Below are 16,558 nucleotides of genomic sequence, written 5' to 3'. Positions count from 1 at the left end.
TGCAAAAATATGCATAGTAACAGTATGTGGATTACTTTTTCTAAAAAATATTCCGATGTACTTCATATTTGAACACCAAGAAATAATTGAAGGTCAATTTTTCTTCTGCATTGTAAAGCCAGTCTTCTATATCTCACCTGTATGGTCGGCGTTCCTCTGGTTTGGCATTGTTTTAACGCCATTTGCCCCATTTGTTTTGATTTTGCTGCTCAATGCTTTGACCATTAGACACATTCTAGTGACCAGTAAAGTGAGGAAGGCACTTCGGGGCAATAATATTAATGGCAGATATAAAGACCCGGAGATGGAGAATCGGAGGAAATCAATAACTTTATTGCTTGCCATCTCATGTTGCTTTATTTTGTTGTGGCTGCTGAATTTTACATATTATATTTATACCGAAATTACAGATTTTCAAGCACAGTTAGCAGCTCGCAATGAGGGTCTTGTTGTTATGGAAGAAGCAGGCTTCATGCTTCAGTGTCTGAGTTCCTGCACCAATATGTTCATTTATGCAGTAGCACAGAATAAGTTCCGAAGGGAACTGCTGAATCTCATTCAGAGCCCTTTTCGCCTCATTGTTAAGGTTGCTCGATGTTTTAAGTAACAGAATGCAATACTGTCTTACTCAGTCCTTGAAAAGTGCAGACGTTTCCATAGAATGTCGTTTAATACTGGGTGTATGCAGGTCTAAGTTTTGATCGTGACTAGCCTTGTACTACGTACCTTTCTATCTATCTATCTATATATCTATCTCTCTATATGACTATTTGTCTATCTATCTATCTGTCTGTCTGTCTGTCTGTCTGTCTCTCCGTCCGTCCGTCTGTCCGTCTGTTTATGCATCTATAGTTGTAGTATTCACAATACAAGCAATCTCACTTCAGTTTTCTGGTTATATCTGACCTGATTCGTGTTCCACTACCCTGTAATAGATTCTGTTGGGTTTGCCTCAAGAGGAATTCACAGCAATGAACAGGGATCAAACCATCACTTTAGATAATTATCTATCTGCAATAGGATGAAACACTATGGCTCTGCACTGTAAACATTTTCAGGAGGCAGCTGCTCAACAGGCAAATACTTGTCGACTCTCTAACTTTTGACATGTCTCTGCTGCCAGATTCTTCAGTATCCCACCGATAAACCTCGTCTTTTCGGAAGCTTAGCGATCAATGCCATCTCCGTTGAGGTCCTCAATTATTGATTCCAAGAAGCAAACTGGAGCCGGCAATTTTTCATGTTCTGCATAAGCCTCATTTCATCTTTCAACATTTTACTTCTGTAACTACAGCTCATCTAGTTCAGAACCAACTGTGAATCTTTTGCTGGAAATTAGAAATATTTTTCTGTTACTCCAACCCGTCCATCTAACTGCATAATCCTTATATTTCATTTTTTGACAAGTTCACACCACATGTTTAGCTGTTATTCAAGTGCGCTGATATTCCAGACAGTTAACTTTCATTCCCTTGAATCCAAACCCTTCTAAATGGCATCCAGTGCTCCACTGCATTTCGTGAAATCGCTCACGTTGACGAAGTAATGCTTATGTTCATTGTACAGTTACTTCTCTGCGCCTTTAGAAACTCACAGAACATGGATTCCAAAATGAAATTGTGCAGGAAATTTCATAAACATTTTGAAGAGTTATTCCATGATTTTTTGGGGGGAAAATTATTGCCATCTTCCTGGTAATTATTGTGATATCAGTAAATCTTGAAATAGTGCTTATGATTCCGGAAGGTCATTTATGTAAATAGTGAGTAAACATAATTCCAGGAATGAATCTGTGACACAAAAGCTTCCATTTAGTTAGGCTAGTGCCTTATACTTAATAGGTTATTTCTGTCTTCTGTCCTGCAACAATATATCAATCTATTCTGCAAATTGCCTCGTCAAAATTCATGTCCCATCAGAATCCATTCAATGTAAATTCAAAGATTTTGTTAAAAATCCAAAACTAAACGACTTCCAAGTTCATTCGTCTCTAATCGTTCGTACTGATGGTTTAAAAAAGGGAGGTATTCCACTTGAAATATATGTTGGCAATACTATATTCCGATCTGTTTTCACATTACCTTCCGACTAATTTAGACTCTGGTTTGCCCATGCAAACTCTTTCTGAACTCTGCTCATCCCATTCATATTTAAGTAACTGTATGTTCGTTTTCCCATTAAGATCCCCACAAGCCTCGAAGAGAAAAAGACATCACCCTTGAATGTGCAAGCGAAAAAAGACCTGGTTTGGCTGTGGAGAGCGGCATCGGTCCTGCCTGTATGCCGTCTTCATCAGTGCTACGACAACATTTACTTTTCCACTGAATAGATCTCCACGCTGACCATCCTTCATGCCTTCCCCCTTGTTCCCATCGGCACAAGCTGCGTCAACCTTGTACCCGTTTGCCAAAGGCAGAGGCTCAGGCTCGATAATTGTTACGTCTTGCGCCCATACCTGTCTGTCTGTAAATCACTCTCTCCATCTCTCCGCTCTCTGACCACAATATAATCGAGTCTATGTAACTTAACTGCTTCCCAAATTGCAATGTGCAGAACATTCCTCAACGCTCTCCCATCCACTTCCCCCATACCAATCATGCATCAAAATGTCTTCAAATCAGACACAGCTCAACCGCACTGCGCCAAAATTCCTCATGATACAGACGATTATTGCAAACCGCACCGATCCCCCACTCATGCCAAATTTTACCATTGTAACGCATCTTTTGTGCTGGCAACCCGATCAAATCTTCATATTCAATTAGTTCTCAATTCCACTTACTTAACTATGTTGAAGCAATTAGTCGATAAATTAAACACTGAAGGTCGTAATACATGTATCTACGTTGTAATTGATGTGTGCTTGAAACGAACGCATTTTACTTTGAATAAGCAACAGATCGAGTACAAATCCCTTATCTGGTAAGCCACGTTGGACCACAATTTTTTAAGATGCAAAGCAATCCCTCTCGGCGCATTCTCATTTACTTCCCATGCATCAGTCACAGCAAAATTAATGCTGAGATAAATGGAATTCACATTACAGGCGCATGTTTTAAGGTGATAAAATCTGAGAATAGAGCATCCTGGTGTACCTGGCATTTTGATTTCTTTTCAAGCTACACTCTATGCAAGTACTCTATGCGGGAACCAACCTAAATTGCCGCACAATAATTTAAGTTATCAGTTGCAGCTGAACAAATATTATACCTCAGGAGGTTTGTTTACTCCGAACTAACAATTTAAACATTAAAATGAATCAAGTTCTAAACGTTAAGTACACAACCAAACAAGCATTTAAAATGAGATTAATTGCGCACCATCAGCTGGAATTTCTTTCATCGTTCATCTTGCCAATTCGTGGCTGATTCCTGTTCTGTCCTCACTTTCGCCCCACGTACTCCATAATTCAGTGAGTAGACAATTATCAACCTCAAATTTAAATTCTACTACTGAACTGCCATTAACGTCAATCGTTGGACGTTCTGCTATAATCTATTGCTGCAATTGTTTCCCAACTGCCGCGTGACGTTCTGGTTTTAACTTTTAGATAATGTTCCCAAATGTGATCATTAGAACGGCGAAGTAACTTTTCTCTCCTGACAGCACCAAAGATTTCTGTCAGTCCCCGCCCCCAACGTATCTTCCAAAACAATCCAATCAACTACATAGCGATATTAACTTCCCATACTATGTCATATCCAAGAAAAATATCCTTTTTTAAATGCGTTGTTCAGTAGTTCACAGTATTTGCACTTAGTCCAATCAACATTTTACAAAGCGGTAGCCTTCCAGTGCCCCAGTTATTGTTTTGTTCATTATTATCTGTAATATTCCATCATATTTTAGTGAACAATGTACTTGGACCTCCACTGATTCTGACCTTTCTGTCCTTAAAATGTGTTCTTTTCTTTAGTTTTAATGTTCACTTCTCCTGCACTGAAATCTATTTACCACAATTCAACTAGTTCTCTCAGTCTTTTAGTATTCCATGTAATGTGATGTGCCCTATATAATGTCGATATTTTGTTTTGTCAGCAGACAACATTAAAGCATTGCTGTTAATCCCATCATACAAATCGAGTTCGATGAATAAGTACAGGCACATTATAGCTATCAGCACAATTCCACTTTTTATATCTGTCAGCTTTAGTACCTACCCTTTTAATGTGATTTCCGTGTTCTACCACTCAGTAAAACTGCCAGCCAGTTGAAAAAAATTGCATTCAACCACTTGAATGACAACATGAACTAAAAGGATATTTTATTGTAATGTGCTCCAAACTTCTCTGAAAAGCTCTCACAAGAGGGCACGGTGGCGCAGCCAATGTAGCCACTCTGTCACTGCTCCAGGGAATTGCGTTCGATGTTGACCTCTAGTGCAATTTCTGTGGTATTTTCGCGTTATCCCTGTGACCGCTTGAGTTTCCCCTGGATGTGTGGATTTCCGACCTCATCCCAAAAATCACATGCGGGTTGGTAAGATTATTAGCACCTGCCATTCAGATGAGTGATAAAATTCTTAGGACTTGATCATAATATGGGGGAATGAAATGAAATTGACGTAGTGTTAGTGCAAATAGATGTTTCATGGTCAGCTGGACACGATCGTTCGAATGTTTTTTTTCGTGCTGCATGACTCCCTGATTTTATAACATTTATAATCCTGTTCGCTGGTTTGGACAGTTTTATTATTACAAAAGTTAAACGGTGTGCTAAACCCTTACAAACTTATATTGTCCCTTCGATATCTGTGAAGAGTTGAATCATTTTAAATTTAATTATGGACAATTAATAATTCCAGACAATATATTTGAGGGTCTATTTGTTTATTACCTGGCCTCTCAATTTTACCTTCCTTAAAGAGTTTCTCATGCGCTATTTTGCAATGTAATGCAATGGTGAAAATAATTTTGGAACACGCATTCTGATCTCACAGTTTTATTCAATATGATTGAAACCACTCAAGGGATTTTCCACTGCTTCGTGTCAGTGTTTTCCTCACCGCGGTCATTTGGCTGATGCACACATTTCAATTCCCTTTCGGGTCACGGCATGCAGCAGATGAAGGATAACATCGATCTGTGTTAATGATATCTTTCCAGCAAAATCTGCTAAAAGGCTTTATACCCACTGCAGAAGAATGAGCCTCAGTCATCAACATATATTAGTCCTCTACTCGTATTTAAGGAAAGTCAATGTCGGGTTTAAAGTCACATGCAAAAGTACTGTATACACTGTTGCAATGAAAAACTTACATTCAGCAGCATCACAGGCACGTATTATCATATAAGCAGCATTAACAAGAAAAAAACATAAAGTAATCATAATTTTTACATATTCTTACAAGAAAACACAATCAGAACAAAAACAAAAAAAGTCATTCTCAGTGCAAGTTAGTCAATGTGCTCATAGTGTTGCTAAACTGTAGTGATTAGGGTTGTGCCGGTTGGTTCAAGAACCAAATGGTTGAAAGGAAATAGACGTTCTTGAACCTGATAGCCTGGGACTTCAAGAGTCCGCACCTCCTGCCGGATGGTAGCTGCAAAAATATGGCATAGAAATGATGATGATGGGGTTCTTGTCGAGTCGATCTGTCAGCCGCTGCCTCTTGAGCTACTTCGAGTCCAATGAATTTAAATTCTAACTTATGACCGTTATTATACCAAAAATTAACTGAGAAAGCGGAAGTGAGAATGGATTTATTTTGTTAGACAGCAGCTCCGCCAATGAGAAAGGCGCAGGAGAGCAATTCCTCATCGCCACGCGTCCACGTCATTCATCTTTTAAAACCACAAATCATACTTCTTTCGTGAAGCGTTAGATATGGAACACATATACCCCTTAAAACCATGAATGAACCCAGCTCATCACTTATTCAGTTATGCTCGGTTAGTTTCCAAGGACAATGCCAACATATTTACATCGTCATGTTATCAGACATACTTTGAATGCAGCATGTTATTGACAAATCTCTGCTCTTTCTTGTTGTTTTCGTCATGTTAAATATCTCTCATAATTTTGTATTGTTGCACCGATGATGTGGTCGCTTCGTTCTTGCCATGGGGGACAATTAGGCAGTTACCTTCTGCATTCTTACCACCCTCAGCGAGAGAAAGCATGTTAATCGTAGAAATGTAGCAAAATTTTGATCTGTACTGCTCTTGTTGTTAAATTTGTTGTATCCAATACAAGGTGAATAAAGTAGCATTCTTTGTTGATATGTCTCTAATTTCTCGTGGCCTCTATATTTTATCTTGTTGCAATACGTTTATCATTCTAATGTCTCAGTGACACAAAAAAAAACTAACTTTCTGAATTATTTAGAAAGAAAACAAGTTCCATAATATTATTTCCATGTTATTGGCCACGTCACACTGGAAACTGCAAGGTAGATCGAGAAGAATTTGAGAAAAAGTCACCGCGGAACAAAGGAGTTTAATGGGAAGCTGTAAGTGAAGTATCAAAAAATGAGAAAGGTCTCTAGCTGGTGAACATAGCTCACTTAGTTCTCAGCAAAAATAGGCAAATTACCAGATTTAAATAATAGGAAGAAATAATACAGGGGACTTGGAATTACTCTCACTCAAAGAGTAAACAATACGGGTGCATAGAGGATCCATAAACAATATGTGCATGGAGGTGGTGGATCCTGAACTCGCGAATAGAAGATATGTTCCCCGAACTTTGCACCGGACCATTTAACAGTCCGCTTTGTAAATTTAAGGTGACGAAGAGTGAATAAGGTTCCATCTTGAAAATCGATTTTCTCCAAGGCACCTCCTTTTGACGTGGCATTTTAATTGAGGTAGATGGACTTTCAATTCCAATTGACGGACAGAAAAGTATATGGTCTATCTTAAGCACATGGTCTACCAATATTGCAGAGGAGCTTAGATAACCATCATGGAGAAGGTGGTGATTTCGTAAAAAAAATCACAGCTATGCTTTTACGAATACAAGGAAAAGTAATTCAACCAATAAGCAGACATTTGTGTCACTGTTTGCACTATTGTTAACGGGTAAACACGTTAAAGCTGGAATTCTACCGTTCAAGACTCATTTTTTTCACATTGAAAATTGAAGACAAATAGGAAAAGAGATATTTATCAGTTTCTGTTGCTCGGGTCAATATGAAGTTGTGCAAAGAAGATTTCTTTTCCTTCTGTGGAATGGAATAAAAAATAACCTCTTCATTAGCTTGTTCAAACAGGTGTGGTTAATATCTCACTCAGCACACCTGCTTGAACAAATTGATGAAGCAGCCATTCCCTTTTATATATTGGTGCTCAAACGTACAAATTGTGATCATTACAACCAAACTCATCAACGTGTTATCACGTTGTACATTTTTGCTGGTGGATGAAATGGCGCAGTCTATAATCCCACTGATTGAGAAAATTTACTATCCTATTCTTGCTCTGATTGGCGTTCCTGGTAAGTTGGAAATAGTTATTTGATGACTTTCTTTTGTAAGTCTAGCTATATTACTGCTTTTGCTGTTAATTAGTGAATGTCATTTCTTGAGATGTACACAACAAGTTATTATTTCTAAAACAGTGAAAATTAATCCATTTTACTTTAATACTGTGCAGAAAGATAAGAGCAGAGTCTTCCTTTGTAGTTTCTAATATATTTTGCTGTCACTAGCCATTGTTTGTGTATGCATTGCGTCCAGCAATCCCTACAACATGGAAGCAAATTATAGCGTGGCAATCCGAGAGTGATTTCCCACAGAACACTGATTAGAAAACCATAATCCGCATCTGCAAGCACCGTCGAATGAACGAAAGAAAGAAAAACGCGGAGTGAGAAATAGCTCTAAAAATATCAGCTAATTTTTGAGTCGCGTGGACTCTAACATGTAAGACAGTGCTGATTGTGGGCATGAACCAGTTCCACGTTAAATCATAAACGTGGGCTTATTACAAAGTGTTGGACCACCTCATGAGGACTATTTGCTTTCAATCTGATTGTATGGTGAACCAGGGATTGCCATTGGTTTCCTCGTCGTTAACTAAACCACAATTTGAATTGCTGCCGTCAAAGAAGTCGCTGATCCTTTAAGTAACATCGATGCATACTCAGTGATGACCAAACTATATGTTTATCTGAAACATGAAAGAACATGTTAAGTATAAGACTTAGTTTTTAATAGGGTTGTAATTTATTAAGGTTAGTGTTTTTATAAGTACTTTTATAATTGTTGAAAGTTTTAAGTGGTAGAGTGGAGCCTGGACTGAGCAGGCGCGGCGCGGGCAGTTTAAAAAGCGGGAACAGAAAAGAAGAAAAAACTTTGGAGGCTTCGTGGGCTTCGCTTCGGAGGACTTCAGAGCAGAGAAGTTTTTCTTTTTTATTAGGGTTTAAGTATAAGGCTTAATTTTTAATAGGGTTGTAATTTATTAGGGTTAGTGTTTTTATAAGGTACTTTTATAAGTGTTAAAAGTTTTAAGTGGTAGAGTGGGGGCTGGACTGCGCAGGCGCGGCGCGGCAGTTTAAAAAGCAAACCGCCATATCCAGCGGGCAACGTCGGAGCGGGCAGCGGAGTGAGAGGGAGCAGAGTGTTCTGGGCTTTGGCTCAAGGGGCTTCGGCATAAAGGGGCGAGGAAAGCTAGGTGACTTACGGAAGGAGTATGAGTGCGGTTTTCTGTACTCGGTGTCAGACGTGGGAGTTCCCGGAGTCTTCCTGCCTCCGGGAAGGCTACGTCTGCGCCCAATGTGTCGAGCAGCAGCTCCTGAAGGACCGTGTTATGGAACGGGAGATACAGCTCGATGATCTTCGTCTGGTCAGGGAGAATGAGGAGATGATAGAATGGAGTTATCGGCAGGTGGTCATGTTGGGACCATCGGAATCAGGCAATTGGGTCACAGTCAGGAGGGGGAAGGGGAAGAGTCAGGTACTAGAGTGTATCCCTGTGGCTGTACCCCTTGACAATAAGTACTCCTACTGAGTACGGTTGGGGGAGACAACCTACCTGGGGGAAGCAACACTGGCAGATTCTCTGGCACAGAGTCCGGACGTGGCTCAGATAGCTAGGGAATGAGTGACGAGGGCACTAGTGATAGAGAACTCAATAGTTGGGTGGGCAGACAAACGATTCTGTGGACGCAGGAAAGAAACTCGAAAGGTAGTTTGCCTCCCAGGTGCCAGAGTACGGGATGTTTCGGATCGTGTCCAATATATCCTGAAGGGGGAGGGAGAACAGCCAGATGTAGTGGTACATATTGGTACCAACGACATAGGTATGGAAAGGAATGAGGTCCTGAAAAAAGACTATAGAGAATTAGGAAGGAAGTTGAGAAGCAGGACCTCAAAGGTAATAATTTCCAGATTACTGCCTGTGTTAAGGGACAGTGGGTATTGGAACAGAATGAGGAGGAGGTTAAATGAGTGGTTGAGGGATTGGAGTAAGGAGGAGGGATTCAGTTTTCGGGATCATTGGGGCCTCTTTTGCGGCAGGTATGACCTGTTCAAAGAGGACGGGTTGCACTTAAATCCCAGGGGGACCAACATACTGGTAGGGAGGTTTGCTATGGCGACTGGAGAGAGTTTAAACTCGAATTGTTGGTGGGTGCGATCCGTACTGGAGAGACTGGGGAAGAGGTGTTTCGCTCTCAAATAGGGGAGGCTAGGAGTAAGTACCATAGGAAGGTGATAGAGAAGGGACGTGTTCAGACAGGCTTGAGATGTGTCTATTTTAACGCAAGGAGTGTTGTGAACAAGGCGGATGAGTTTAGAGCTTGGATCGATACTTGGAGCTATGATGTGGTGGCCATTACCGAGACTTGGATGGCTCCGGGGCTGGAATGGTTGATTCAAGTGCCGAGTTTTAGATGCTTCAGGAAGGACACGGAGGGAGGCAAGAGAGGTGGGGGAGTGGCACTGTTGATCAGAGATAGTGTCACCACAGCGGAATAGGTGGACGTTGTGGAAGGATTCTCTACGGAGTCTCTGTGGGTGGAGGTTAGGAACAGGAAGGGGTCGATACTTGGCTGGGTGGTTTTTATAGGCCGTCCAATAGTGACAGGGATGTTGAAGAGCAAATAGGGAAGCAGATCCTAGAAAGGTGTGAGAATAACAGTTGTTGTGATGGGGGATTTTAATTTCCCAAAAATCGATTGGCATTTCCAGACAGTGAGGGGTTTAGATGGGGTGGAGTTTGTGAGGTGTGTTCAGGAAGGGTTCTTAACACAGTATGTGCATAGACCTACAAGAGGAGAGGCTGTGCTTGATTTGATATTGGGAAATGAACCTGGTCAGGTGTCAGATCTCTCTGTGGGTGAACATTTTGGTGATAGTGATCATAATTCTATCCCCTTAACTTTAGCACTGGAGAGGAATAGGAACAGACAGAATAGAAAGGTGTTTACTTGGAGTAAAGGGAATTATGAGGCTCTCAGGCAGGAAAGTGCAAGATTAAATTGGGAACAGATGTTCTCTGGGAAAATTACGGAAGATATGTGGCAAATATTCAGCGGGTATTTGTGTGGAGCTCTGCATAGACATGTTCCGATGAGACGGGAGTGATGATAGGATACAGGAACAGTGGTGTACGAAGGCTATAATAAATCTAGTCAAAAGGATAAGAAAATCATATAAAAGGTACATAGAGCTAAGTTAACATTACCTTTTAGAGGTCTGGAGGAGTACAAGGCTAAAAGGAAGGAACTTAAGAAAGAGATTAGGAGAGCCAGAAGGGGACATGAGAAGGCCTTGGCGGGCAGGATTAAGGAAAACCCCAAGGCGTTCTACAAGTATGTGAAGAGTAAGAGGATGAAATGCGAAAGTATAGGACCTATCAAGTGCAGCTGTGGGAAAGTGTGTATGGATCCGGAAGAATAAGCGGAGGTATTTAATGAATACTTTACGTCAGTATTCACCACAGCAAAAGATCTGAGGGATTTTAGTTGGGACTTGCAGCGGCCTGAAAAGCTTGAGCGTGTAGATATTAGAAAAGAGGTGGTTTTGAAACTTTTGGAAAGCATCAATTAGATAAGTCGCTGGGACCGGATGAGATGTACCCCAGGTTGCTGTGAGAGGCGAGGGAGGAGACTGCGGAGCCTCTGACGATAATCTCTGTTTCGTCCGTGGAGACGGGAGAGGTTCCGGAAGATTGGACGGTTGCGGATGTTGTTCCCTTATTCAAGAAGGGGAGTAGGGATAGCCCAGGGAATTATAGACCGGTGAGTCTTACCTCAGTGGTTAGTAAGCTGATGGACAAGATCCTGAGAGGCAGGATTTATGAACATTTGGAGAGGTATAATATGATTAGGAATAGTCAGCATGGCTTTGTCAAGGGCAGGTCCTGTCTTACAAGCCTGATTGAATTTTTTGAGGATGTGACTAAGCACATCGATGAAGGGAGAGCAGTAGATGTGGTGTATATGGATTTCAGCAAGGCGTTTGATAAGGTACCCCATGCGAGGCTTATGGTGAAGGTGAAGAGACATGGAATCCAAGTGGACATTGCAGTGTGGATCCAGAACTGGCTGGCCCACAGAAGGCAAAGAGTGGTTGTTGAAGGTTCGTATTCTGAGTGGAGGTCGGTGACCAGTGGTGTACCTTAGGGATCTGTACTGGGACCCTTACTCTTTGTGATTTTTAGAAACGACCTGGATGAGGAAGTGGAGGGGTGGGTTAGTAAGTTTGTGGATGACACAAAGGTTTGAGGTGTTGTGGATAGTTTGGAGGGCTGTCAAAGATTAGAGAAGGATATAGACTGGATGCAGAGTTGGGCTGAGAAATGGCAGATGCAGTTCAACACAGATCAGTGTGAAGTGGCTCATTTTGGCAAGTCAAATACGTTGGCGGAATATAGTATTAATGATAGGACTCTTGTCGGTGTGGAGGATCAGAGATATCTTGGGTTCCGAGTCCATAGGACGCTCAAAGCGGCTGCGCAAGTTGACTCTGTGGTTAAGAAGGCATATGGTGTATTGTCCTTCATCAATAGGGGAACTGAATTTAGGAGCCCAGAGGTATTGTTGCAGCTATATAGGTCCCTGGTCAGACCCCACTTGGAGTATTGTGCTCAGTACTGGTCGCTTCACTACAGGAAAGATGCCGAAGCCATGGAGAGGGTGCAGAGGACATTTACAAGGATGCTGCCTGGAATACGGAGCATGCCTTATGAAAGCAGGTTGAGGGAACTCGGCCTTTTCTCCTTGGAGAGACTGAGGATGAGGGGGGACCTGATAGAGGTGTATAAGGTGATGAGAGGTATTGATAGGGTAGATAGTCAGAGGCTTTTCCTCAGGGCTGAAATGGTTGCCACAAGAGGACACAGGTTTAAGGTGCTGGGGAGTAGGTATAGAGGAGATGTCAGGGGTAAGTTTTTTACTCAGAGTGGTGAGTGCGTGGAATGGGCTGCAGGAAATGGTGGTGGAGGCGGATACGATAGGGTCTTTCAAGGGACTTTTAGATAGGTACGTAGATAGATGAGTAAAATAGAGGGCTATGGGTAAGCCTAGTAATTTCTAGGGTAGGTATATGTTCGGCACAGCTTTGTGGGCCGAAGGGCCTGAATGTGCTGTAGTTTTTTCTATGTTTCTATGTTTCTCACCACCAGGCCAATTGAGAAATCAAAATTGGCGAGATATGCCTCTTTCTTTGGTTCTGAGACTGATCTTATGAATGAGGACACAATAACTTATCATCCATTGATAATGTTGCAGTGCAAACTGCGCGGAGATGCTTGAAACAAGTGTGGCAACCATGAGACAGATTGAATTTGAAAGTGAAGAACGGCGGCTTCAAACTTCCGTTGTAATATCGTATTTTTATTGATGTATGCATGTTTCTAAAAAGGAAGATATGTGCTTATCTGCTCTAGGAATATTTTATGAGATGTTATGATTGAGTTATCATGAACACTCTCCTGTGCTTGATAAGATGCAGGTAAAAAGGACACACACGTATTAGACATCAGGATATATCAGGGGAAATGTGTTTAGTGCAGAAAACTTGATATGAAGTTCAGCCATGGTCAGTTGAATACGTATCAACTCCGAGTGGACGCGTGGTACACACGTGCTCCTATTTATCCTTCCCTTATATCAGTTCATGCACAACACCGGATTATTTCAATAACTGTTTTTTCTCCTCGAATTGTTACATTTCTTAAAAGGTTCATAGAGAGATCATCTGAGTTTAATGATTCCTGTGGGAATCTTTATCCTGTTCTCCAAGTGTTTCGAAAGAGACCATTGAAACAAGAATAATCTCAAATTTAATCCAATGAAACCGACAAGTATAAAAGTATAATTACATAATTTCTATGTCCAGTTTTACAGGTTATTGTTATTCAATTTTGTCTCTCACCACATATTGCTACCACTTACAGTGATCTAATCACAAAATACGCCACTTGTTCTATCGCAACACCCTACACTATTCCACATTTGCAATCCACCACGCAGTTTCACCAGCCAGTGTTACAGGTTACAGTTAATACTCATCAATGCGGCCGATCAATTAACATACTGCGCGACAGATTGTTTCTATGAAAATACGGTCTGATCTTACAGCAACGATTTATCTTTGAGAACCATTAAATGACCACGACGCAAAATTAGATCATGGTTCACAGTGCTCCCCGTTTCGATTCAAGTGAACTTCATCCTCGTACCGTATGCAAGATTATAATAAATAACACGAATGATTTGGACTTAATATCCGAACAACGTTTTGTTTTGTTCTCTGAAACATTTCTTCTTCTGAATATTACCTAACTATATATGTTGTGCTTTTACAGGTAATCTAATGGCGATTGTGATTCTATCTCGTGAGACGTGTGGTCTTTCCAAATGCATCACTCGTTACATGATTGCAATGGTTGTGGCAGATCTTCTGGTGATAATATTTGATGTGATATTGTATGAGATCAATGACATGTATTTTCCCCATTCATTCTTGGATTACACTCCTATTTGCAGCCTCAAAATCGCCCTGGTATTTGCAGCCATTGATTGCTCAGTCTGGCTAACTGTTGCCTTCACATTCGATAGATTCATCGCCATTGGTTGTCAGAAGCTGAGAGGGAAATATTGCACAGAAAGAACTGCGGCCATAGTTATTTTGGTTGTGTTTGGATTAAGCTTGATACAGAACATCCCAATTTTCTTTGAAAATGAACACGTGGAAATTATTGACAATATATCATATTTCTGCAAAGTGAAGTCGCACCTCTCGAGTCTACCGATATGGGTTGCATATTTCTTCATTGACATTACATTAACACCGTTTGTACCATTTCTGTTGATTGTGCTGCTTAATGCACTGACCACCAGACATATTTTACAGGCCAGTAGAATAAGAAAGGGACTTAAGGGAGAGGGGACTAGCGAGAATTGCAATGATCTAGAAATTGTGAACCGCAGAAAATCAATCATATTACTGGTCTCTATCTCCAGCTGTTTCATATTGCTATGGATGGTAACATTTGTACATTTCATATGCACACAATTTATAGGCGTTCAGTTTATGCTCAGAGATTATAACGATCCTTTCGCCATCATGGAGAACACTGGGTATATGCTTCAGTGCCTGAGTTCGTGCACAAACACATTTATTTATGCAGTGGCTCAGGCTAAGTTCAGAGAATCATTGGTGAATGCTGTTAAATATCCCTTTACGTTGGTTAAAAGCCTGTTGAGAGTAATTTAAATTTGAAGCATTCCAGCCTTAGACTAGATATCACGTTGCATTAACCACAGTCAATTGTCCAAATTCATTCAAGTTTGGCACATAAGAACAAAATATTTCAACAGTACACAGATTGCATCCTGTTTCCGCTTAGAAAATGACCAAATCCACTGGATCATCTCTGAACTACTTATCATTGCATTATCTAATTTAAAAAAAAACATTTAAAACAAAAAGAAGGCTTTCGAATGTTATTCATTGAAATTCAATTCAACTTGTCCTCATTGAAAGCACTTTAATATTGTTAATGGCCTTCCAAATGTATTAGTGATGTTACCAGCAGAGAAATTATTCGATACAATGCAAGACTGTTCTGACTAAACTCTACTGTTCCTGTACTCTCCCCACCCCACTAAAACACTTAAAAATGTGTGAATGACGCACTGCATATCAAGTTTATGCAACAATGTTGGCATTAATCTTTGCTATAATCCTTGTAATGTCACGACAATTACCGCTTATTACCTGTTTGTCATTGATTACAGTGAGATGGTCTGCCAATCTTCGCTCAATACTCTTGGTATTTGTCAGAAATGGGGAACCTGTGTAATGTGCTATCAAGGGAGGCAGTTGAAGCCAAATCATTAACCTTTCAAGGAGTTAGGTGTTGTGGTTATGATAATGGTACATGGGAAGGAAGAAGAATCGTTTTACTAAATTTGCATAACGTATGATCCTATTGAATTACGGTACAAGCTGGAAGGGCTGAAATGTTCTTGCTCCTTTTTGTATTTCTGAGCTGAATGTAAAGGAAAGAGGTCTCCTGGTAACAATACAGTCACACAGTTAAGGTATTGGAGTCAATTAGTTTAGTGCCAACAGAGCAAGAATATGTCAGAAATAATTGTATAAACAGTGCATCGCTTGCTGCTTAAATCTGTTTTCAAAAATTCAAGATTGAACACTATGGTGTTTAAGCATACATTACGAATAGATGTACATTCAGTATATGACAAATACACTGAGAAAATAAACAAAGCATTCTTGCGTTCAATAAGTTATCAGCGATGGCATCTATAAGCAAATCATACAATCTGCACGGGTGAGTATTTTTCCTGAGAAAGGAACGAGAGATGCCATTGAAATGAGTGACGGTCTTCAAAGAATCAATATCGAGAACGGTTTTCCCTGGTGGGAAGGAGGTTGAGTGATGGCTGCAAGGAAGGTTATAATATTATGACGAGAACAGAGAGGCTAGACGGTCACAGTCTTTTTCCCAAGGATGTAGAGTCTGAAATCACGGATCTTAGATTGAAGTCGAGAGAGGAAAGATTTAATGGGGATCTTAGGGAAAACGTTTATTTACACAGACCCTGCTGCTTGCATGGGAACAAGCTACCAGGAAAGGTGCTGGAAGCAGGTACAATTACAACTTTCGAAAACCATTGGGCAGATATATTAACAGGTAGTATTTATAGGGACATGGAACAGACACAGTCAAATAGGATTAGCTTAGATAGGAATCTTGGTTGTTATAGACAAGTTGGGCACAAGGCCTGTCTCTGTGTTGTATAACTATAAATCTGCTTGTGGAGAAGACAGTATCTAGGTGGGACGACCAGTAGAAAACTGTGACAAAGTGAAAACAAACAATTTCTCTGGAAGACTGAACAATCATATGAGATATATGGGATCAGCCGGTTATTCTGATAGAGTTGATGAAGGACGATGAGAAGTGGTTCAAATGCACACTAAATTTTTCCATACAGAGGGTAGACAGAGAGTACTGTTTCTACGCTGTTACTTACATTGAACGTTGTTTGTGTTTGAATGTCCATTGATCTGTTTTCCCAAAATAAAATAAACTACCATTGCTGCAAGATAACTGTGATTGATGTTGTTGCAAAGAAACGA

This window comes from Pristis pectinata, chromosome 34, assembly GCF_009764475.1.
Source record: "Pristis pectinata isolate sPriPec2 chromosome 34, sPriPec2.1.pri, whole genome shotgun sequence".
Taxonomy (NCBI): domain Eukaryota; kingdom Metazoa; phylum Chordata; class Chondrichthyes; order Rhinopristiformes; family Pristidae; genus Pristis; species Pristis pectinata.
This window is presented reverse-complemented; position numbering follows the sequence as displayed.